The 25,344-nt window shown below is 42.2% G+C and overlaps 2 protein-coding genes across 36 annotated transcripts in view; one reads left to right on the top strand and one right to left on the bottom strand.

The window, feature by feature from the left end:
* LOC114641392 (C-type lectin domain family 5 member A-like) overlaps window positions 1–25,344 on the bottom strand; it is a 1,576,682-nt gene that overhangs the window by 347,357 nt on the left and 1,203,981 nt on the right. The window lies entirely within an intron of this gene.
* Window positions 21,130–25,344, top strand: part of LOC114644709 (snaclec coagulation factor IX/factor X-binding protein subunit A-like) — a 71,064-nt gene continuing 66,849 nt past the window's right edge. For all 4 annotated transcript variants that reach the window (XR_007934668.1, XR_007934667.1, XR_007934666.1 and 1 more), the window contains exon 1: window positions 21,130–21,390. The gene's annotated coding sequence lies outside the window, so the exon portion shown is untranslated. The remainder of the gene's footprint in view (window positions 21,391–25,344) is intronic.

The following is a 25,344-nucleotide window of genomic DNA, read 5'->3' as shown; positions in this document are numbered from 1 at the left end:
GCATCTCTGAACACACAACACTGCAAATCTTCAAACAGGTGGGCTACAGCAGCAGGAGACCACACCGAGTGACACTCCTGGCATCTAAGAACAGGCAACCGAGATTACAATTTGCCCAAGTTCACCGAAATTGGACAATGGAAGATTGGAAAAACGTTGCCTGGTGTCTCGATGTCTGCTGTGACATTCAGATGATGGGGTCAGAATTTGACGTCAGCAACATGAAAGCATGGGTCCATCCTGCCTTGTATCAACGGTTCAGGCTGGTGTTGCTGGTGGGGTGGATATTTTCTTGGCACACATTGGTTCCCCTTAGTACCAGCTTGTCATCGCTCAAATGTCTATCCCTTTAAGACCACAGAGTACCCGTCTTCTGATAACGTGCCATGTCACAAAGCTCAAATCATCTCAAACTGGTTATTCGACATGACAGTGAGTTCACTGGACTCAAATGGCCTCCACAGTCACCAGATCTCAATCCAAGAGAGCACTATTTGGATGTGGTGGAGCGGGAGATTCACATCATGACAAATAAGCAGCAAAGCACAATGTTATCATGTCAACGTGGATGAAAATCCCTGAGGACCGTTACTAGCGCCTTGTTGAATCTCTGCCAGTACTGAAGGCAAAAGGGGGTCCAACCCGGTACTAGCAAGGTGTCCCTAATAAAGTGGTCGGTGAGTGTGCATCAAGCTACTTTTATGAAGATGAGTGAAAATGCAAAAATGAAATAAGAAAAATGGGATGAAACAAAACTGATAAAAATATTCAATAGGAAAAGGCATCGTCAGACATAGAGAGTATAAATCAGTGAGTCGGTGAGGTAACAGGGCTACGCTGTCGACAGGAAAAGGCAAGTGTGAGGGGCGGTGTGCTAATTTAAATATGAGGTAAACACGAGGACTACTGTAATGTGGACGCGTTCCTAATGTCCACGAGTCACTAACGGGAACTGCACAATGCACAGTCTGTGTACAAGTTTGGCTATCACTCCACTAGACAGACACGGCTTCAGTAGGTGTGCTGACAAAGGCCTCGGGTTTGCTCTTCTACTGTAGTTTATGTCAACTGTGCTTATGCTGGTCGTTTACATGATGTCTAATGAAAACGCCACGTCATTTGGCTTTTTGATACAGGTGTTGAGAAAAGCCAAGCAAAATGACCCCTTTTATTGGCTAACTAAAAAGATTACAATATGCAAGCTTTCGAGGCAACTCAGGCCCCTTCTTCAGGCGAGATGTAACACAGAAACTGGAGTTCCCTGTGTTTATATACACACTCTAGGACATTAAATAACATTGGTAAATCTTTAAATGAGAAATTTGAAATGTAAAAAATTAATAGATTCATTCAGGCTAGGGTTAATTTAACCAGAGAGAGAAGAACAATGTATGGTCAAGATCTTTGGATAAGATGACTGTCCACCAAAGTCTTTTGAAGTTTGTAATGAGTTTGTCAAAACAATGTGGGTCTGTAGTCGGGTTGTCTGTCATTCTGAGAGATGAAAACAATCCTCATACCTGGCCATAAAACTCTTGTCTTTATTCAAGCCATGTTGTAATGTATTCAGTTTTAGCATGAGTTTAACTTCCCATTCTTTTCTCTCTTGCTGTGTTTTGAAGCTGCCCATAAGCCCTGTGACTTTAAAGTCCTTCTCACAGTGTCCATGGCTGTTGAAGTGGGCCGCTACAGGAACATCTGTGTTGCCATGTTTAATGTGGCACCTGTGTAAATTCATTCTCTGGCGGAGTGTTTGTCCAGTTTCTCCCACATAGAGTGCAGTGTCAGGACATTTCATGCAGAGAATTAGGTAGACTACATTAGATGATCTGCAGGAAAATGATCCCTTTATGTGATGTTCAAGTCGGCAGTGTGGTATAACTATACGGTCTGGATCATAAATGTGAGCACATGTTTTGCATCTTTTCTGTAGACATGGAGATGTGCCATTTTCTGTTGGTTCACTTATGGAGCTTCGGACAATTAGTTGCTGAAGGTTTAGTGGTTGTCTGTATGCCAGGAGGGGAGGTTCAGGAAATACATTTTTCAGGGTTTGGTCATTGTTTAGTATTGGCTGAAGTTCTTTTATAATTTTTCAAAGTGTTTCAAGATGTGGGTTGTAGGAGACAACAAGGGGGATGCGATTCCTGTTGTCTTTGCTTTTATATTCCAGAAGGTGTCTCTGGGTATGGCAGTAGCTCTTCTTATTTGAGGGTGTGTTGTTTTGGGGGTGTAACCTTGTCTGATGAAATCTTGTCTGAGCTCCTGCATTTGTTGATCCCGGTCAGGTATAAGAACAGGTAGAACTACAGGTGTTCAAATCATGAATTGAGCGAGCAAAACAACGTCAAGGAAGCTGAAACAACTGTCCTATTTCTACATCCTCAGCAGATTGGATTTTGAAACTTTTGAGAAACAGGCAATGAAACAAGTGGACTGATTGGCAGAGAATGTCGTGCCTGCCTGCCCATCACTTCTTGCCGTTTTCTCCGTTCCTGCTGGTGACTGACTGACTGACTGACCATCTCCTCCAAGTCAGTACTTTTCATATCATTCTTTTTGGATCCTATTGCCGTATCACAGACCCACCTGCCTGCACTTGGACTTGTATTTGCCATCTACTACTTCACCGAGTTCTGGAACTTTGGAGATCCGCCTGCTGAGGAGGCCTCGTCATGATGGCGCACCTGCTCTGAGCTCTCTAGCACAACAATAGGACAGTCGAGAGATTTGTCTTCATAAATGAAACACCCAGCAGTCACATGAAGTGAAGTCCTGCTTACGATAGACGAGTTAGAAAAAGCAAAAGTAGGCAGGGAAAACAAATCCACCAAGAACAGATGAAAAACAAGAAAAGATGAGTAAAATAATCTAGGTAAGGTAGGCAACTCAAAATATCACGCCAATGAAGGCAGCAATGAAGAAGAAAAACTGTACCTTACGTTTCAAATTGCAAATATCATTATATATATATATATATATATATATATATATATAATATATATATATATATATATATATATATACACACACACACACACACACACACACACATATACAAATATATACATACATATATACAGGTGCTGGTCATAAAATTAGAATATCATGACAAAGTTGATTTATTTCAGTAATTCCATTCAAAAAGTGAAACTTGTATATTAGATTCATTCATTACACACAGACTGATGTATTTCAAATGTTTATTTCTTTTAATGTTGATGATTATAACTGACAACTAACACATCAGCTTCCTGGACATCTACATCAAAAGAAATAATGACACCACCCTGACCACAAGTGTTTACCGCAAAGAATGCTGCGCAGACAAGATTTTACACTTCTCCAGCAACCACCTGGTATCTCATAAACGGAGCTGTGTTAAAACCCTATTCAGACGAGTCCACACTCATTGTAATACTAAGGACACAAAAATGAATGGGAGACGCTATCTCTTCCACCTTTTCACCTCAAACGGATACTCAAAAACATTCATTAATCGGAGCTTACACAGGAGATGCCAGATAACTCAGCAAACAATCGACTTAAATCAGAACCCCCACCCCACCTGGCACTCACTCCCTTATCACCACAAGGTGTCTGAAGGTACAGCGGGCATCCTGGCCAAGTGGGGCGTCAGATTAGCACACAATCCCACGAACAATCTGCGCAGAGTCCTCTTTAATGCCAAAAACAAGAAATCGACAGCAGAAACACGAAACGCAGTTTATAGTATCCCATGCAATTCTTGCTCAGCGGTATACATGGGACAAACTTCAAAAAGAATCTCAACACGTGTACAGGAACATCGCAACGCCATCAGAAGAAAGGACGCACTATCATTGATCTATGCACATACTAAATCGACAGGACATACATTCAACTGGGACAACGTAAAAGTAAAATTTAAGGTCAGTACTAAAAGTGCAAGAGAGTTGGCCGAGTCTTGGCTATCAGATGAAACCGCCATCAACAGACACTTGGACATAAATCCAGCATATGCTAACTTAAGAAGAACATGTACATAGTAAATAAACTGTACAAACAGTTAAACATACGTGTGAGCTACTTCGGATGTCTGTACAATATTCCAAAATTAACATTTATGGCCGATGAAGAACTTAAAAATATTGCTTGGATTTAGATATTCTATTAACGGATGGAGACAGTCGTTATATCAATGGATTAGATTTATCTGACGAAATAAAACTATATTCTAACGTATTACTAGGGGGCTCCGATCCATACTCGCTTCCCTCACCCATACTGTAAAAAATAAATCTTGCATGTGTGAAAAATAATAACACAAAATAGCTACCTATACACAAAATAATTATTACTTTAATTAATAAAAATGAGGTGTACCCTTTTTATTATTTAATTCTAATTCAATAAAAAAAAAGAAGAATGTTAACTTATTATTTTTCTTAAAAGGTAAACTTTTTTATAACTTATTCTAAATAAAAAAACTACACTGTGAACAGAAGACATTTAAGTTAAGTTAAATGTAATGACGCTGCACTTCCTCTCACATCGATTTCTTGGTCTTTACAACAACGCATTCAGCTGTAACTTTTATCCATAATAAGAGCTATTTTACTCTGAATATGTAAGTATAAAGCATTTTAATTCTTTAATGAATAATAAATAGTATTTCATTTCGTACAGTTACAGACGTAATCTCATGTGTTGCTGTTGTTTTCACGAAACCTTTCACTTCATGTGGGAAAAGAAGCATAGCGAGCAAAGTAGCGTCTTTCTAACAACCTACCTTGTTGGTTTGCTTTAAAATGCAAAAACATTTCTCGGATAGTTACGTAAGTTCATATATATTTTTTATTGTTTAAAACTACTATTTTACACAGAAAAAGAAGATGACCCTTTGAGATAAGTTTGAGAACGATATGCGTTTGTCCTGTAAACCACATAAAAAGATGCTTGCCTAACCGTCACAGTATATTATTTGACTTCTTATATAATTCGTGTTCTGCACAGGTCATGTATTTTCTGGTTACTTTTCACCACTGTGATTTATTTAGCGATGTTACTGTTGTGGTTTCCTACGTCCTATTTGATTTCAGGATTTTCGCAATCGCATACTGAAAAGCGATGGAAAAGGCGGCCATTCATTTAACAGGATATGCTGGCGTAAATTGAATTGTGAATTACCCCTTGGGATTAATAAAGTAAGTCTATCTATCTATCTATCTATCTAACTATCTATCTATCTATCTATCTATCTATCTATCTATCTATCTATCTATCTATCTATCTATCTATCTATCTATCTATCTATCTATCTATCTATCTATCTATCTATCTATCTATCTATCTATCTATCTATCTATCTATCTATCTATCTATCTATCTATATTTGCCCCAGAATGCCTTGTTGATCTTCTGACTTTATTGTGCCCGGCACAGTTCCAGCTCAGCGCCCCATCACATTAATGAGCCTCCTCCTCCATGTCTCATGTGTTTTCTTTGTAAAGCTTGTAGGTTCATTTTGTCTTCTGTGGACACAGAGCTTCTCTGACTTACCATGAAGCTCTCAATTAGTGTCCTCAGTCCAGAGGACCGTCACCACCTCTGTGGCTTCTCAACATTGGTGATTTTTTTATTGTATCTTCCTTTTAGAAGTGGGATCTTCTACCATGGAGCCCTCTTTCATTCAAACAACAACAGATGGGGTGACTGGAATGAAATGATTTTAGTTTTCTTTTTTAACGTCCAGTGCCTTCACAAACTCTTCAGACTCCTTCAGGTTTCACATTTTTTATGTTGCAGCCTTCTGGTAAAATTGTTTAAAATTTATTTTATTTGTCATCAAGAAACACTCAACACCCCAGAATGGAAAACAGGTTTTCAGACATTTTTGGCAATTTTATTAAAAATACAAAACCTGAAGTATCCCATTGACACAATTTTCAGACTCTTTACTGTGTCACCTGAAATATGGCGCAGGTGCATCCCATTCTATCAGTCAACGTTGAGATGTTTGTACACCTTGTTTGGAGTCCACCTGTGGTTAATGTAATCGACTGGACCTGATTAGAAAAGGCACACACCTGTCTACAGAAGGTCCACAGTGGAGCAAAACCAAGCCATACAGATTGGGTCGAGGTGCAGATCTGAGGATAGAAATACAAAACTTCTGCAGCATTGAAGGTTCTCAAAGTGACAGTGACCTCCATAATTCTTAAAAGGAATATTTTTAGAATACACCTTCATAATGGAGGTGACCAAGAACCCAGTAGTCACTGTGGCTGAGCACCAGAGAATCTGTGTGGAGATGGGAGAAGATTCCAGAAGGACAGCAACTGCTACAACATACTGGACTTTATGGCCCTGTGGCCAGACACACCAAAATCCTGCTTAGAGTTTCCTAAAAAGCATCAAAAGAAACTGAAAAACACGATTCTCTGGTGTGACGAGACCAACATAAATTCTAAATGTCACATCTGGAGGAAACCATGCAGAGCTGTCACATTAGAGCCAAGAAGACTGCAGACCTTGATCGATGCCAAAGGGGCTTCAAGTAAGTACTGAGTAAAGGGTCTGATTACTTGGGTCACTGGGATAGCTCAGGTTTTATTTCTATTTAATTTGCAAGAATGTCTTAAATCCTGTTTTCACTTTGTCATTCTGGGGTGTTGAGTGTTACTTGATGTGGGAAAAAATGAAGTGAAATGATTTTAGCACAAGGCTGAAACACAAGAAAATGTGGAAAAGTGAAAGGGTCTGAAGACTTTCTGAAGGCGCTGTATGTGGACATGTCAAGAGTTGATCTTCTGTTAAAGGCAATCTTTAGATAAAGCTGACAGAACACAACAAACATCACACCACATGCACATTCGGTAGTAAATATTATCATTTAAATAAAACAGAAATGCAAATTCCACATACAGAAAAAGTAAGTGCACCCCTCCATTGATCTGCACCTCAAATTAGAATCAGGTGGTGATGATGAGGAGGACATCCTGACAGAGGATCTCGTCTGAAGCTGTCCTCTTATTTAAACCTACCACATTTAAGTTGGTTTGCGCTTTGTTGTTCAAGTGTGTGTAATCACAAAAGAGCTCTCTGAGGCCTTCACACTGAAGGGTATAGATGCCTAGGAGTCTGGGAAGGAATTTCAAGAGATCTTCAGACAAAAGATGCTGAGAGAAGTCTCTAACAGGACCAAAATTTTATTATGGGACTTAAAGCTAGCACTTTCTACTGTTGACTTTAAAGTGCATAAGTCTGCCATTAGAAAGAGGCTTCACACATGAGATCTACATTGGAGGTGTGCCAGGAGAAAACCAGAAAGAACATCAGGGCAACGCTAAATTTGATCTCTGAGCCCTTAGGTTTTCATTTGGAGTAAAGGGGAAGACAAGCTGAGGGTCACTATTTGAACTCACAACCTCAGGGTGTGAAGCACAACAGCACACTACCTGCTGTGAAGTCTGGGCCTGATGCTCCTCATAAGCTACATAGATTAGCTACAGTATGCACTGCGTCTGATATCCCACTACTTGGTGACTACTCAAGAGCCTTTGTCATAGTGTGTCACCTTAAACATGTTAGCCTATCAGCATAAGTCATGTCACTTTAGTGTCTGTCACTTTAATATTATGTGCCACTTGTCACTTTGGTAGGAATATTTATAACTTAACTTTACGTTTCTACCTTCATAGTCATTCTGATCTCTGTGTATATTTATTCACTTATTTCTCTACCTACCTATTTATTTATTTAAAACACTACCATGAAAAGCCAAATTTCACCCTTGGGACAAATAAAGTTCAATCTAATTTATGTTGACTCACCATTTTCATCAACTAAGCAATGCTCAGAAGCAATTAAAAAGACAAATAAAAGGTTAGAATATATCACTAAACCTGTTGAATAAAACTCAAGTGACATTATAGTCAAACCATATAATGCATTGATTAGAACTCATCTGGAGTGTTGTGTGCAGTTCTGGTCATCGCGGTACAAGAAAGACATAGCAGAGAGCAGAGAACAACCAGGTGCATCATGGGACTGAAGGCTATGTCCTCCTGTGACAGACTCAGAGAATTAGACCTGCTTAGTGTGAACAGGGGAGATGGTGTGGGGACCTTGTCAAGGTGTTTAAAATCCTCAAAGGCATCCATAAAGGAGATCCAGCAACATTCTTTTGACCTGAGAGTGAATCTCATACTTGAGGACATCAGTGGAAATTAAGGGAAAGTGTGTTTAAAACTGAAGTCAGGATACACTTCTTTACACAAAGAGTTGTGAGACTCTCAAACAAACTCCTGAGACATGGAGTTGAAGCAGTAACCTTGAGAACCTTTAAGAAGAATTTGGATGAGACATTGAGACAGCTTAGCTATTAGCTAAAGAAAACGGGCTTGATGGGCTGAATGGTCTCCTCTCATTTGTCCAATTTATGTTTCTCAATTCTTCCTTTTGGAGGTTATGGTATTCAGTCTTTAGACCCAAAACGTTCTCAATTTCCTTTGTCAAAAACACCAAATTAAATGGCCTTCAGGCATCCCAATTCTTATTGTACATACGCCACTTTTGTACAAATGACTAATAGTGTATTTCTTACATTACTAAGATTGTCTTTATAATCTGATTTTTAAAACTTGCTCAGTTTCACAGATGTAGATCTGACATCAGTGAGTGTAAGAAATAAAATGCACACAATCCAAAGAATATCTATTAGGTATCGTCTCTTATTCTAATGTCGTTGGCCTGGACTGGTATGTTACGTAGGGAGGTTCCCCAGAGTCTGAAATAACTAAGTGGTGGTACAGAGTCATCACTGATTAACGCAAATCCTTTCAAATCCCAGTTATTGTGAGTCAGGGATGCCTTGACACGTACAGTAGAATGAGAGCTGCGTCTGTGGAGCAAGCAGTGAATATCCCTATCTTTGAAATATATTTGAGTTTATAACAAACAATCCTGTACAAAAACAGGTTCTGATTACTCTGCATCTTTAGGGCTAATTTTATGTTCAAGTTATGACAATTCAAAATGATAACCCATTGGTAAAATTCTTCTTCTGTTCTATAAATTACCTCCAAATCTGTGACATTAGTGTGTGCTTCGGCAAATTGATTGTCCTTGGCTGTGCTCTTCACTTGAAGATGAAATTCATCAAATCCAGTAACTGTGGAATAATAAAAATGTGAATCAATGTATTAAATAAAAGTTGAACAAATAATCTTGGGCTGAGGGCTTTTAACCCAGTCCAAGGGAGGGGAAGAAGATTTGGGGACTACGCCTTAGTGCAATGAATATTTGGGTAAACAAGTCTAAAGAAAACGCCTTGGTGATTATTATCTGTGTGTATTTGAGTGTATAAAAATATATATAAGAAAGTGTATATGTATATTGTATTTGCAAGTATAAGAGTTCTGTGTGTTAAATTATATGAAATGCATTGAGATTGTGATGAAGGAAAGTTAAGGATATTAAGCATTAGAGCCTAATTATATAAAATAGCCATAAGATTAATTAAAGAAATAAATAAAGGGTGGATCAGCTTTCTAGGGACCGCACCCTGTCCTAGTAGCAAAAGCAGAAGTTCATTCCTCTTCTAAGGAAAGGCTACTTGTAAAGGTGCAAAAATGAGATAACTATGTGTACGTGCTTAGAAGGAATAAAAGCCGGTTTGGAAAACCGCAAAGGGCCTCCTGTGACGTGGATGCTGTCAGTGACAAACTGTCAGCATTCTGCAGCGGGTCTCTGCTCACCAAGAAGATCAAGAAATAATAAAAGAAGTTGTTTGTTTGAATTTGTGTTTGTCTGCTGTTGTTTCGAACCTTCGACCACAGTTTTCTGGTGCCGTGACCCGGATCGGAGACGGACAGCTGACTCCTCGGGCTGGATCGTCCAAGAGGACCGGTAAGAGGACCGATTAACAGCTGAATCGGGAAGGACCAGCTCCGGAAAAAGTTAGGACTGGCCTGCCTCAGGCGCATCCTGTGTGGGGGGTCTCTGGCCTCCTCCGATCGAATGCGAAGGTCGAACCAACTGGGATTTCCCTAGCAGGACAAGAACTTCTTGGTGAGTAGACCGAGGGAATCCGATTGAGTGAATGACCTAGCTCAGGGATTTGACCGGGTTTATGGAAAAGAAAATTGACTAATGAAATACTGTATCACTTAACAGATAGCAAACTGGAAAGCAGAGAATAATACTTGGGTCCCTCGGGGACAGTGTAAGGTGCTGAGAACGTTAGTAAGTTACTCCCTGTGAAGTGAATAGAAAGGGGTGAGTGGCACACTCCTAGATATAGAGGAAAGGGAGTGAGACGAGTAGAATATATATTGAGTATCTGGGAAAAACACTGTGTGGGAGGGCGAGTTTCTGTCTCCAATGTCTGGTCATATTCCTGCTCCTACGGGTTGATCTGTGGTGGACACCAAGAGCGGTTACCAGCTAGGAGGCACTTGATGAAGGGATCGGCATTAACCTGTCGAAAGGCCCGGACTCCGTGCTGAACAGACTGTCAGTCCGCTAAAGCCACGAAACCACAAGAGTGCTGATCCGGGAGCGGAAGGGACTGGAGACGGAACGTCGCGAGGGCTGATCTATTCTTCTGATGTCCAGTGCTATTTAGTTATGAGAAAGCAAAATAGTAAACCGGTCAAGAAGGTTTCCTCAGGAAATCAAAAGTCTCTGTTGGAAGGACTATTTTTTGGAAAATGCATCGGGCTCTAGTTCTCACTCGGGTCCGAAAGGAGGTTCACCCAGGAAGCTGATAGAAAAGAAAACTGGGTTAGATTTTACGAAAGCATGTACGAAATGGAATAAACAGAGCGGTGGTAGATGGCCAGTTGAGGGAACTGGGGATATTTCAGAAATACAAGAAATAAGAAAATTTTATGTAGAAACACTCAAGGATGTTGTAATAAGGGTCCTTACCGGATGGATATGTTTGATAGGTGGGAACTAGTGATAAAGGATAAAACCTTAGAGGCAGCCCAAAAAGCGTAATGAATTGCTCACTGCTGAAATTAAGACCCGGAAAGAGAAGGAAGAAATGTTGTTAGCTTTACAAAAGACTAATATAGAAGCAGAGCCCAATCCCGAGCACAAAGAAAGAAAACAGAAAAGAAGGACCCCCTATACCCCGTAATTTATTCACCCCCACCTACCCCTTCACTTCCTGCCCCCACTGCACCCCAAGCACCCCAGGTAGCTGATGAACCATCCGGAGCAGGGTTCTTTGATGAACAATATCATTATGACTCATCCTCTCACTTAAATTCCTGATGATGGTGATCCAGACTCCGGGTCCGGACATCAGTGTTCGGATCAATCCCCTATCTCCCAACGAACTAGAAGCCAGACTTCTCGACCGGCCCCCGGCCTCTGGCTTCACCTTCATCTCCCCAAAACCCCAAAAACCTCCCGGCCTGACATTCTCATGCCCCCCTAATTGAGGTCCCTAATCCCCGTCATGACCACACCCAGGCTGCAGGGCCCCATAACCCCACTACTGTGATGATTCATCGTAATTGGGACATTCAAGAATTAAAAGATATGGTGTCCGAACTGCCCGACCCTAAGGGGGTTGGAGGGTTAAAATTTGTGGACTACCTCCAACAGCTAGATGATATGTACAAAACCCAATGCTGCAGAGTGGACACAAGTGCTGCGACGAAAACTAGGTACCACATGGACAACTGTGAGTCGGGGGCTGAGGGATGGACAGCCTTGGGCTTGGGATCAAAGCCTTAACCGTGGTGGGGGCCAAGAAATCCAATTTGTATCCCAATGGGACGCGCTGAAACAAACTATTGCAGAGAAATATAAGAAAGGCACAGACTGGTCCCTTATCTCAGCTGCCAAGCAAAAGAGAGACGAGACAGTCGATGAGTGGGCACACCGAATACAAGACCTTATGGCTAATCATTCAGGCTTAGAAAATGTTGGTGATCGGACTCGCGCTGCCGTTCCCCCTTTTGTTTCGGGACTGAGAAATGACATTCAAAGCAAAGTCCGCACGTCCTGCATAGGCTGGGAAAGTGCTGCTTTTGAGGAAGTGAAACGTCATGCAGAGCATGCTGAGAAACAGACAAGGCTAAAAGAGTCTGATATACAAACTAAGCTTCTTGCAGCACAACTACAATATTACACAGGGGGAACGAGCAGGGGCAGAGGGTTCCAAGGCCGTGGACGTGGCAAACTTTTCCAGAGGACGAGGGCGTGGAAGGGGACGGGGGTTCCTGTCTTCCAACCCTGACAATCCCTTCACTCAGATGCCCAACCCTTTGGAGCAAACACCAGCGTCATATGCTTGTTACGGCTGCGGTGAATTTGGACACTTCAGACGGGACTGCCCAAGCAAGCGCCCCCCACCACCACCTCCTCCCCCTGAGCCTAATGACATTCCGTGGTCCTAGGAAATGACAGGAACCCCCAGCCATTCTCTTCAGTTTCCTCTGCTTACCCGTCATGCTGACACAGATCCTTTACTGACTTTGATAGTAAATGGCAAGGAAACTGTCTTTCTTGTGGACACGGGGGCCACACGCTCCACTTTGTCACTGCTGGAGGTTCTGCCTCGAAGGACACTGTAAGAATTCTCACTGCTTCAGGACAGCCACACACTTTACTAGTTTCAAAACCTCTGAAAGTGCAACTCAGCACGGACAGCTCTTCATTAACTCATTGCTTCCTGTTAAATCATCTGTGCCCTGTCAATCTACTAGGAAGAGACCTCATGACTAAACTGTCAGTCTCAATCTCACTGACAGAACAAGGATTTTACTGCTCCACTCCTAAGCTCCTGTGCCAAATCTCCCCACACCCAAACCCTCTTTTGCAGCCTGGACCCCAGACATCTCCCCACACACTCTTCTCCTTAAAGCCCTACACTCTTTTCCCTCATGCCTTTATCACCACTTACAGGTCCCCGACACCCTACACTGTACTGCCCAATATTTCCCCACTGAAGTAGACACACCTTGGTTAGAATCTTTTCTCTCTTCAGGTATTTGCCCTGAGACCCTTCATATTCCTTGCATTTTTATTTCATCTACTAAAGCTGCTGCTTCAGTTCACCTCACATATTCACAAAGCATTTTCTATTTAGGGGGTTCAGTCCCCCATATGTCTTTGGCCAAATCTAACACCGTTCGATGGGTCGAAATTGGGGAATGGGTCGAGCAATGTCTAAATAGGACTGATTGGCTATACGTCGCTCCAGGCATTTTTGACACTCCAGACCATCTGATAACAAAGGTGTTAATCCAAATTGACCTGCCGGTCGTTCGTTCCCTCTGTCAACCATCTGTTTCTCTATGCTCTCTACAAACTGATTTTTTCCCATGGCTTTCTTCAATTCCTGACACCCTATGGTCTCAGGGAAAAAACGATTTTGGCAGGATCACAAATTGTGAACCTCTGGTTGTTTTTCCAAAATCATCCTTCCGTCCTCGCCGTGCGCAATATCCTCTTTCTCCCGAGGCCGAACTGGGAATTGCAGCTGTGCATAAAGAGCTTGTTGAAAGGGGGCTATAATTCCTATCAAATATTCTCCTGTAAAACTCTCCTATTCTACCAGTAAAGAAAGCTGATGGCTCTTGGCGCTTTGTCCAAGATCTCAGACAAGTTAATTCTGCTATTTTTCCTAGGGCACCGATTGTCCCTAATCCTTCCACTATACTTTCTACATTTCCTGCAACAGCTCGTTATTTCTCAGTAATTGACTTAGCAAATGCTTTCTTTTCTATTCCTGTACATCCTGATTCTCAGTTTTGGTTTGCTTTTACTTTTCAAAACCGCCGTTGGACATGGACCGTTATGCCACAAGGTTATACAGAGGCTCCTTGTGTATATGGCCAAGCGCTTGCTCAGAACCTGGAAGGCTTCTGGCCTGACAGGGAAAGTGCATTGATACAGTACGTCGACGATTTATTACTCTGTAGCGAAACAGAGAAAGCATGCACACAAGATACAGAATCACTGCTCAAGTATCTTGCTGAAAATGGGCACAAGGTCTCTAAGGCAAAACTGCAGTTAATTCAGACCACTGTCAAGTACTTGGGTCATGACATCACGTGTGGTACCAGAGCTCTGTAAAAAGACCGCATAACCACCATCCAAAACTTGCCCAGACCGGTCACAAAACAACAGGTTATGTCTGTATTGGGCATTTTAGGTTATTGTCGACAATGGATTTTAAATTTCTCTGAAAGAGCACAGCCTTTACAAAATCTAGCTAACACTGCTGACCTTCCTCTTTCTGGTCGCATACAGTGGAATGAGCAGGCTGAGAAGGCTCTTAGTGATTTCAAGAGCGCACTGATTTCTGCCCCAGCTTTGGGTCTCCCTGACTATTCTCGTCCATTCACTTTGTTCGTGGACGAAAAGGGGGGATACATGAATGCAGTTCTAACACAATTGCACGGGGACAAACAAAGGCCAATAGCCTATTTTTCGAAAAAATTGGATCCAGTGGCTACAGGACTTCCAACTTGTCTCAGAGCAGTAGCAGCCACAACAGAAGCTGTGCTAGCCAGTACAGATATAGTGCTCATGAGCCCCCCTAACAGTAAAGGTGCCTCACGCCGTACACTCCATTTTAGTACAGGCTAAAACCTCACATCTCACTACTGCTAAGGCAATACACTATCAAAATGTACTCTGTACCCTGTCAAATGTCACAATTGAAAGGTGCACCACCTTAAATCCAGCTACTCTTCTTCCAACTGAAGAAGAGGGGGAGCCCCCACAACTGTCATGACGAAATAACTAAAGTCTTAAAACCCAGACCAGACCTGCAGGAAACACCCTTAGAAATTGGGGAGATAATTTTTGTGGATGGATGTTCCTTACGATTGGAAAATGGAACACCCTCACCCAGCTATGCAGTGGTCAAAGGTGACCACCTGCTGGAAGCAAACCGAATTTCTTCAAGTTTTAGTGCACAAGCAGCTGAATTAATAGCTCTTACCCGAGCTTGTCAGTTGTCAGAAGGAAAAAGTCATAACAATCTATACTGATTCCAGGTATGCCTTTGGAGTCTGCCATGATCATGGAGCATTATGGAAATTAAGGGGATTTAAGACCAGTACTGGCAAACCTATCCAACACCAAAAATTAGTAGAATCCCTCTTAGAAGCCATAACCAAACCATCAAAACTGGCAATAGTGAAATGCCAGGCCCATACTGGGAAACAGGACCCTGTTAGCAAAGGAAACGAATTAGCTGATCACTTTGCTAAACAGGCTTCTTATAATAACGCACCAATCTCTTTATTTTTACAGAAAGATGACAAAGACCCCGATAATCAAATTATCTCTTTACAGAGCGCAGCCACGGACAGAGAAAAGAGAAAATGGTTCAAAGAAGGATCCCTCTCTGATGGGGTCTGGACCCATACGCAAAATAACAAACCTTTCCTCCCAAAGGCTTCTTTTCCAGGTATGGCAAAAGTCGCACATGGCCTGGACCACGCTGGAAAGGATGCAATGGTTCAAGATGTCGAGAGACATTGGGAAGCTGTAGGCTTCTCTACATATGCAGAGCAATTCTGCAGACGCTGTGCATTATGTCAAAAATTTAATGTAGGAAAGGGTACCCAGGTAAATCCCGCCGTCACACCTAACCCAATGGGTCCATTCGAACATCTCCAAATGGACTTCATTGAACTGACACCATCAAAAGGGTACCGATACTGTTTGGTAATTGTTGATGTGTTCTCCCGATGGGTGGAAGCTTTCCCTTCCAAACATGCAGATGCCAAAACTGTGGCAAAAAGCCTTAATAAAAGAAATCATTCCAAGATGGGGAATACCACAAAAATTGCAGACTGATAATGGTAGTCATTTTGTGAACTCTGTAATAAATGAATTGTCCACTTGGCTCCAGATAAATGTACATCATTACTGCAAGTACCATCCCCAAAGTGGAGGTATTGTAGAGAGGTGCAACGGCACCCTAAAATCTAAACTGGCAAAAATCTGTGAGCAGACAAATTTAACCTGGCCAGATGCTTTACCCCTGGCCTTGATGGGATTAAGAGGGAGGACACACCGACAATTAGGGCTGTCGCCATTCGAAATTCTGACCGGACGGCCCATGCCTGTTGGCATGGTCATTGGTAATGTCAATCTGCATACTGTGGACAATGATCTTCTCTCCAGTCTTACAGGACTCCGAGCCTCCCTGAAGGAAGTCCACGAGCAGGTTAATCAGGCCTGGAGACCAGTCCTCCATCAAAGGACTCCCTGATTCCTCTGGGAACCTGGATCCTGGTTAGAGATTCTCGAAGGAAGCACTGGCATCAGCCTCGTTGGAGGGGACCATTCCAAGTGCTGCTATCTACACCACATGCAGTTAAGGTCGAAGGACTGCCTGCCTGGATACACGCCTCACATTGCAAGAAATGGCACTCTTGACTCTATTACTGATTCATCCCTCTTCCCAATAACATTTCCATTAGTTGGTTTATCTCCCACGTCACCGCCCGTGCTGATGTTTGGTGGATGTGCCGAAGATCTAAATTACTGGACATCCTCCCACCTGAATGGACTGGTACCTGTCCCCCTATACAATTGGTCATGCCCTTTCGTCTCCTTCCTTTAAATGGCCAACAACTTCCATCCTCTCCCCATCCCCATCGTATTCGCAGATCCTTAACATCATTTGCAAATTTCTCATTACATGGTCCAGGTGTGTATATTGACTCAATAGGTGTGCCTAGAGGTGTTCCTAACAAATTCAAAGCCAGAGATCAAGTAGCTGCTGGTTTTGAATCTCTTTTTCCCATAATCACCATAAATAAAAATGTGGATTGGATAAATTATTTATATTACAACCAACAGCGTTTTCTAAATTTTACTAAAGAAGCTGTTGAAGGAATACATGAGCAATTAGATAAAACCTCTCTTATGACCTGGCAAAATCGCCTAGCACTAGATATGCTTCTAGCCGAAAAAGGTGGTGTGTGTGCTATGTTTGGAGATGCTTGCTGCACGTACATTCCAAATAATACTGCCCCTGATGGCTCTATCACCCGTGCCCTCGCTGGTCTGACTGCTCTCTCCTTGGAATTGGCTGAAAACTCAGGCATTGATACCCCTCTTGATGAGTGGTTTATATCCACATTTGGCTCTTGGGGCCAATGGTTCAAATCCATTTTTGTTTCCCTTTCAGTTGCTTTAGCTATTATTCTTTTGGTTTGCTGTTGTCTTATTCCATTAATTCGTCATTTTATCCAAAAGCTTTTTTCTGCCTCTATGACTAAAGCCTATTTCCTCCATACAGAACACATGAATCTTCTTTTCCAATCTAGATCATGTTCTCAGACCACTCTCGATCAAGATTGTTTGGTTTGAACTATTCTTTGTTCAAAAAGGGGGGAATGTGGAATAATAAAAATGTGAATCAATGTATTAAATAAAAAGTTGAACAAATAATCTTGGGCTGAGGGCTTTTAACCCAGTCCAAGGGAGGGGAAGAAGATTTGGGGACTACGCCTTAGTGCAATGAATATTTGGGTAACAAGTCTAAAGAAAACGCCTTGGTGATTATTATCTGTGTGTATTTGAGTGTATAAAAATATATATAAGAAAGTGTATATGTATATTGTATTTGCAAGTATAAGAGTTCTGTGTGTTAAATTATATGAAATGCATTGAGATTGTGATGAAGGAAAGTTATGGATATTAAGCATTAGAGCCTAATATATAAAATAGCCATAAGATTAATTAAAGAAATAAATAAAGGGTGGATCAGATTTCTAGGGACCGCACCCTGTCCTAGTAGCAAAAGCAGAAGTTCATTCCTCTTCTAAGGAAAGGCTACTTGTAAAGGTGCCAAAAATGAGATAACTATGTGTACGTGCTTAGAAGGAAATAAAAGCCGGTTTGGAAAACCGCAAAGGGCCTCCTGTGACGTGGATGCTGTCAGTGACAAACTGTCAGCATTCTGCAGCGGGTCTCTGCTCACCAAGAAAGATCAAGAAATAATAAAAGAAGTTGTTTTGTTTGAATTTGTGTTTGTCTGCTGTTGTTTCGAACCTTCGACCACATAACTCAGTCCCCAGATTATATAATGCTGGCTGTCAAAGTATTTAATTCTAATCCATTTACATAAACTTGGAAATTGAAATTCAGTGTTCTGGAACGAGGCCAAACAATAGCAAACCATATCAAGTTTTACATAACACTCGTTATTAAAGTATCACAGTCAATCATATTGTTCAGAATGTGAGAAATGTTTATTAAAAATATCATTTAATAACACAGTTGTGCCACAGAAAGTCAGGAGCAGCAGTGGTCCATGGGACTCTGAATGCTGACACACACCCATCAGTCACTGCTCAGCGGAGCCGTTAGCCTTCAAATCGGGGTCTCATGGGACCACACTGCTCCAGATTTGTTTGTGGCACAATTCTCATGAAGATCTGACCTACTAATATTGTTACAATCAAATGTTACCGTATGTGGCGTACTGAGAATATTCACCATTTAAAACTCCGCACTGTGTAAACTGTGACAGTTTTTCGATGGTCATTTTCAGATGGTGCTGTTGTTGAACCTCGGCCCCCATTCATGAACATTGACTTGGCTGTGGGTGACATGATTCAACTTCAAATTGTATGAAAATGGATTCAAATAAAGCACTGGGACAGCCACCATGACGTAATATGTGGACTGAGAGACTGAAACACACATTACGTTTGCCGGAGTTCCCCTCGGTAGTACAGCTTTGCCTTCTTCTTGGCTGTTCACAAGAACAGAGTTTCTAAATGTCCTCACAGGTGGCGCAGTGGTAGTGCTGCTGCTTTGCTGTAAGGAGAATGTGGAAGATTGTGGGTTCGCTTTCCCTGTGTGGATAGCGCTTTGAGTACTGAGAAAAGCGCTATATAAATGTAATGATTATTATTTTATTATTAAATGGGATGGAGCTTGTAAGAAACACCTGCAGGTGGGTCCAAGCCTCAATATGCCCCTCAATGCCTCGTCCCTTATCCACTTCAAACAGTCGGTGCCAGTGTTTGCCTTTTGAAGGTTTGATTCAGTAGCCATGTTGTAGCAGTTGTAAATGCAGAGTTAATAAATTCTGAAATCTCAAACGCACTTCGTTACTTTGATCACTGTGTTCACTCTGAGCGAAGTGGGAGAGTAGCACTGAAAAATGTAAAATGATCTCATAAAGGTCACTGATTGTAATGAAGTACAGCATGAGCCTCAATACTAATATTTAGACTGTCCTGGCATTCTCTTGATGTGGCTGACGGTGTTACAGTAAGTGACCAGTGCATCTGCAAAGGGAACACTGGATCTGGAAGTGAATTCAGGTCATCTGCTGTGAGCTCTCATGGTCGTTGGACCTCAGGAGCCTCGAGTCCCTCCTCACCACATCCAGATAGCTCATCCCAGTCAACTCCATAATGTTCATCCACCTGCCATTTGAATTACAGTTACAGTTCCCCTGAGCACACCTACTTAAAGTCATTTAAACATGGCTACCATAAAGTAGTGTGATTTAAGCATGAGACTTGAAGGTTCGGCTTTACCTGTATGGACTCCTCCATGGCATCAGCTCTGTGTGCAGTCCACAGCTGGACAGGTGACTGGCTGCCTGTTGTCCTGAGCCTGTGATGGTGCCAGGCCTCTGCCAAGAAAGCTAAATGTTTTTGATGTTCAAAACTCCAATGAAAATATCAATGTCAGTGTCTGGACTGAGTTGGCCCCTCTGTCTCTAGGATGTAGAAGATGTGATTGAACAGATCCAGGACATGCACCTCCATCCAGAGTCTCTCTACTCTCAAACAATCAAATATTACCTCTCACCAATTACCAAGTTTGAACACAAGACAGATCTTACAGTAAGCTGGCCGTGTGTGATGAGAGCATAGAGGAGACAATTCTCGTATCACAGCCTCGAGAGTATGAATCTCTCCTTGAAGAGTCGGTCCTGAAGGGTCACAGACGAGCAGCACCTTCAGTGAGACGTCGCCAGTGCTCTGTGCCCTTCAGCGACGCCATGTGGCACATTGATGGCACTCATAACCTGATCAGGTGCTCAGAAATGCATGTGCTGCACAGTCAGAGTACTTTGGCTGAAAGATCTCTCATCTGTGAGCCTTCAGGATCGACTCTTCAAAGAGAGCTTCATACTCTCGAGGCTGTGATATGAGAATCGTCTCTCATTACAGAGGATTGCATAAGTCACCTCCGTGCTGAGGACATTTACAGAGTAATTTGACTTGTCATGTTAGCCATGTCTAAACCACACGCTGGCTGTCTTTAAATAGACGAGTAATGGAACGTGATGTATGCATTGCCATGAGCCATTAGCTAAACTCCACAATTCTGTTAACTCTGTGCAGTACATTTAGTTTGGACTCAAAGACTTCTCGCCTGAAGATGGCCACGTGTCACTCTCTATCCAGAGGTAGGACAGAGCCTCTGGATTTCCTCCACTAGATGGTCTCCATCTGAGACTGTTGAATACAAGTCAGACCGTCTAAGCTAAAATAAAACAGAGGATCACTTAAAGCCATTATGGTATTTAAAATGTCCTGACAGATGACAATGACTTTGAACCCAAGCACTGTGTCTGGCCCAAGGTTCTTGAGCTGTGATTGTGATTCGATCTGACCAGGAAGACCACTAAGAGGTGGTGGAAAGATTCAGATTATGAAAGGAAAAGTAAAAATGTCACAATGGAGAAATGCTCTAAGACAAACAATTCAACATTCAGAATATCAAAAGGTCTCAAAAGTACTCAGCTATCTTAATTCCAAGTAAATATGTCCACTTCCAGTGTGTTCAGCTGGTCATTTTTCCCGACTGTTCATAAGAGCCTTAACAAGTGAAGTTCTTCTAAACGGTAAAAAAATGTAAAGAAGGCTTTATATACTGTTGGCTAATTTAATCTTGTTGTAGTAGGTGTATAACATGGTATGGGCTTTCCTTTTGCAGAGAAAATAAATAATTTGCAAAGGAACTACTTGACTACATTTCACCCTACCTAAAATCATCAATCATTATTCCGTCCATAAAACAATAACCACAATGTTGCGGCGCTACTGGGGATTGAAACTTCAACTCCCAGCAGTCCCTGCAGTGGCCCTGATTGGTCCTCTGCTGAACGCGCAGTGGCTGTTGGATACACGGAGGCCTACGAGATACTTACAAGGGTGCCAGTGATACCAAAAATGGTGGAAGTCTTTGGTGTTTCGTGTCTGGAGTTGTCTGCCTGCCGTTCTAATACCGGTGGATTCTTGTTCTCTCCTGGAATCGTCTCTTGTTTTGGGCTATGGTCTGTCTGGTGTCTTCCTGCACATGAGGACTGACCGAGGATTTGTTGTCACCCTGTGAAGAAAGTAGCGCTCCTGATCCCATTCACCGTCTTCATCTCATCAGGAAATACCGGTAGGACCATCTTTACATTCCCATTCAACGTGCTGTTCTCTGTACTATCGCCTTCCATCACTGCATTTCATCAGCTGCCGTTTTCAATGAACGTTTTAGTGTGTGGTTTTTCTTCGTGGCTTGTTTGTGTTTATTGTGTAATCGACGAAAGGGAATGGGGGTGAGATCGTTTAGCATGTAGTTATAGTTCATTTTTATTATTACTAGTGTTTAATACATTCTTTAATTGTTTTATTCCCACTGGCTTTTCTGCCTCTGCTTGTGAGTGTGTGTGTGCCAGGCCAAGGCTGGGTGCGTCCCTGGTTTGGTGTCTGGTAGGCTGGGTTCAACTGGGAATTTGATTACACAGAATGGAAGAAAGGCAGCGAGTGTTAAATTCTGGGTGCTGAAAGGGGAAAGGTTCAAAGAGATATTGAGAAGTGGACGAAGCGTGGAACGCCGTGTATACACTCCGTGTTTTACGGCAACTCGGGGGAAGTGATTAAAGGATGGACTGGAGGGGCGGGGCAGATATGAAAGGAAGCGCATGTCGTTATGTTGTGTGGCGCACAGTCAAGCGCAAAAGTTGTGATGTGTTACAGTTTGCTATAAATCACTGAAGCCTCCACGGTCATTTCACAGGTAGAATCGTCTATTTTCTAAGCCTGAGCAGAGCTGTAGGGCAGATGAAGCAAGCATCGGGCACAAGACATCATCTGGACGTGGCGCCAGGCCATCATAGGGTGAAAGCAATCTGTTGGGACAGACGTACAAAGAGCTTTCCGTCTGCTGCTGTGTTTGTAAAGTGGTGCTGGCCGTTTGCCCAGTTTTATGTGCAATTGTAGCCAGGTGCAATCTGTCTTTTGTCATTGTTTTTAGGTATGAATTTCCCCCAAATCAGTTGTTCTTTTAAATGGTTAGTAACCTACTGATCGTTTGTTGTAGTGTGGGCACAAATTAATGTTACACCGCACAGATGGCCAGCCCCCCGTTTCTCTGCTGCCGCCACAAGCACAGTGGATGGCTGCTGCCGAAGGGTTAAGCGGTGTTTCGAGCTACTCGTGCGCGGAGTGACGAAGGAGAAAAACATTTGACTCGGTTGTGTCGAAAATCGTGTCGAAGCATTTGACATTCGGCTCTCTGGTGGTGACATCTCCTGGCCACTTGCATTAACGTTACACAAACTCCCGTTCGAGTTCAATGACGTCTCTTGAACTTTGAGCTCAATGTCTAATGTCTGTCTCTCTATCAATCTCTATCGTGTGGGTGGTTACCTACCAGGTAACGCTTGTGGTTGGGCTGCCACTCAGCAAACATCCGCCACGGTGCCCTCTTCAGTTGCGAGAACCAGATCATGAAGTGTGTGTGCATGCCAAGTACCACTGACTCTCTCATAACGAAATCTCCCGAACCATGAGGACTTGAAATTCGAAATGTAGGTCACCCTTGGCCCACAGTTGCTCGCTAAGAAACAGTTTTAAAATGCCGTGGTCCAAGCGCGTTTTGTCTGTATGTCTGTCCGATTTTCACGACAGATTTACTTAACGGATTTAGATCTGCTTGCTTTCTAGAATTTGGTTCAACACTCCGGTTGATTTTGCGACTTCTCCCAGAGTTCGCTTGCGGTACCGATGTATTTACACCAATCCAACAGACTGGCTGTGGGCCGAGCGCAGGAGGCGGGGCCTTTCTCAGTCACGTGCCAGCCTCTGTTCGAGTCTCTCTACCTGTCGCCATGTGTTGGAGTGCACCCTGCCTCCACTGACATTACCCTCTACAGATTGTGAAGGAGTAACGTTTGGCGTTTTTGAGAGAGCTCAGAGCTCCATGTGATTTAGAGGGGAGCTGCTGATTGGCAGAGATATCACAGCCATTTGCTTTTGTCCCCACGCGGGGGACGCTTTCCCGTCAGAGCTGAACACGATCAGATACAGTGCCAACGTCAATTGATTTTTAAAGTTTGTCCTGTTTCATTACTATGTGGGTGAAGCTATAAATGTACATAAAACTGTACAGTGACTGACTAATAGATCAACGCAGAGCTTAAACCGCTGGAGCTAGAAATGTGAAATGTGGACAGTGGATTCCTTTTGTGACGTAGGCACCCGCTATGAAGGGATTTTTAGAAATTCAACCCCGAAGGTGGTGAAAAGGGGGCGGGGTAAACTTTTCTAAAGTGACACCCATATATCAGAAACTACTTAACTGAGAAACACAAAAATTGGTATACAGACACTTCAATAAAAAAATAAATAAGCGTATTTTGAATTTTTCCAAATTTTAACCCCCACAGGGATGATACGGGGGTGCAAATTCGTCTGGAAAAAATGAAAATAAGACTTTGGTCTTCATACTTAATAAATATTGTCTACAAAAGAATTAATTAAACATGAACTAAGGGGATTAAAGAATTTTAAACTTAACACCCGCATATCAGATACCACTTGATTGAGATACGGCAGAATTAGTGCACAAATATTCAATACATAAAAATAAACACGTATTTTAATATACTTAAATAAATACGTGCTTCTACATTAAAAATATTTTAATTTTAGTTTGTTTTTTTAACATGCACACCAAGTGTGTAATTATTAGCTACTAAGAACTGTAACAAAATAATCGCCGTAGCGCTCGTATTGTGCGCGCAGCACCCTCGCCGCCGCCGCCGCTGTGTGTATATAAGCTGCAGCAGGACAGCGCCGGCCGCTTCGTTATAAACGCGACATTTCTCTGTGCAGGGAAGACGTTTGTGCGCTCGATACGACTTTCGATCGGGTCTACCTTCTACATCGTAAAAACTGTACTTTCACGTTTTAAATGGATATCTCTATCATATATAGATGTCATAAATAGATCTCCCTATTCGTTTATCCATCCATCATCCAACCCGCTATATCCTACCACACACACACACACTAGGGACCATTTAGAATCGTCAGTGCACCTAACCTGCATGTCTTTGGGAGGAAACCCACGCAGACACGGGGAGAACATGCAAACTGCACGTAGTGAGGACCCGGGAAGCGAACCCGAGTCTCCTAACTGCGAGGGCAGCAGCGCTACCCACTGCGGCACGGCGCCCCTTATTCTCTTATTCTATTCGATATCCTCATAAATACAATATTTTTAGTATTTCAACCTCCATTCTCTCAGAACACACTCGCTTTTAAAAATATCGTACTACAGCTCCTGTTCTGTCCAACAAACGTTATTTATTTCACTATAACACAATGGCAGACGAAATTTGGAATATTAATGAGGAAATGATACGCCATGTTGTCGTTCCCATGTAGGAGACGGCGCTTGCCTTATTTCGGAGTCTGGATATGGCAATGGAAGCACGTGAGCAAATCATTAGATAGGTAGGTAGGTAGATACTTTATTAATCCCAAGGGGAAATTCACATTAGGTATGTAGTAGACAATTGGACGGAATTTTCAATTATGTCTCATGACAGTAATGGTGGCAACTACCCCACATCAACTGAACATTACGCTGATCTGTTGCAGCCTTCTACTTTTGGTGGTCTGTGTGAGTTAGTAGCTGCAGGGCGGCGATTTCATTTTTTATTTTGAGGTTTAACATAATGGCGTTCTTTATACAAAATCAGGTGTTGAAGGTCGTCCTGTGAGAGGATTACGGTTTACACACAACCTGTCAAGCGTCGCGGATATTTTGTGTTTATCTATTTTTATATCTAATAATATATTATATCTATATATAACAATGTAAGGTGACTAACCGGGTGACATATCAACACCCAGCCTCAAGCTTCGGTCCTACAAACACTTTATGACATTATGGCGCCCGCTAACAATCGATTTTTCCAAATTCTGCCCCTGAGGGGGTGAAAAGGTATATTTTTTACAAATTTCATCATCATATATAATAATTATATTTTTTTCGAGAAAATATAAGAAGCAACTTTAATAAACAATTGATGAAATTTGAGATATTATGAAGATGAATCTT

This window comes from Erpetoichthys calabaricus, chromosome 4 (genome assembly GCF_900747795.2).
Source record: "Erpetoichthys calabaricus chromosome 4, fErpCal1.3, whole genome shotgun sequence".
Lineage (NCBI taxonomy): Eukaryota > Metazoa > Chordata > Cladistia > Polypteriformes > Polypteridae > Erpetoichthys > Erpetoichthys calabaricus.
Note: the sequence above shows the minus strand (reverse complement) of the source record. Positions and strands in the feature narration are given on the sequence as shown.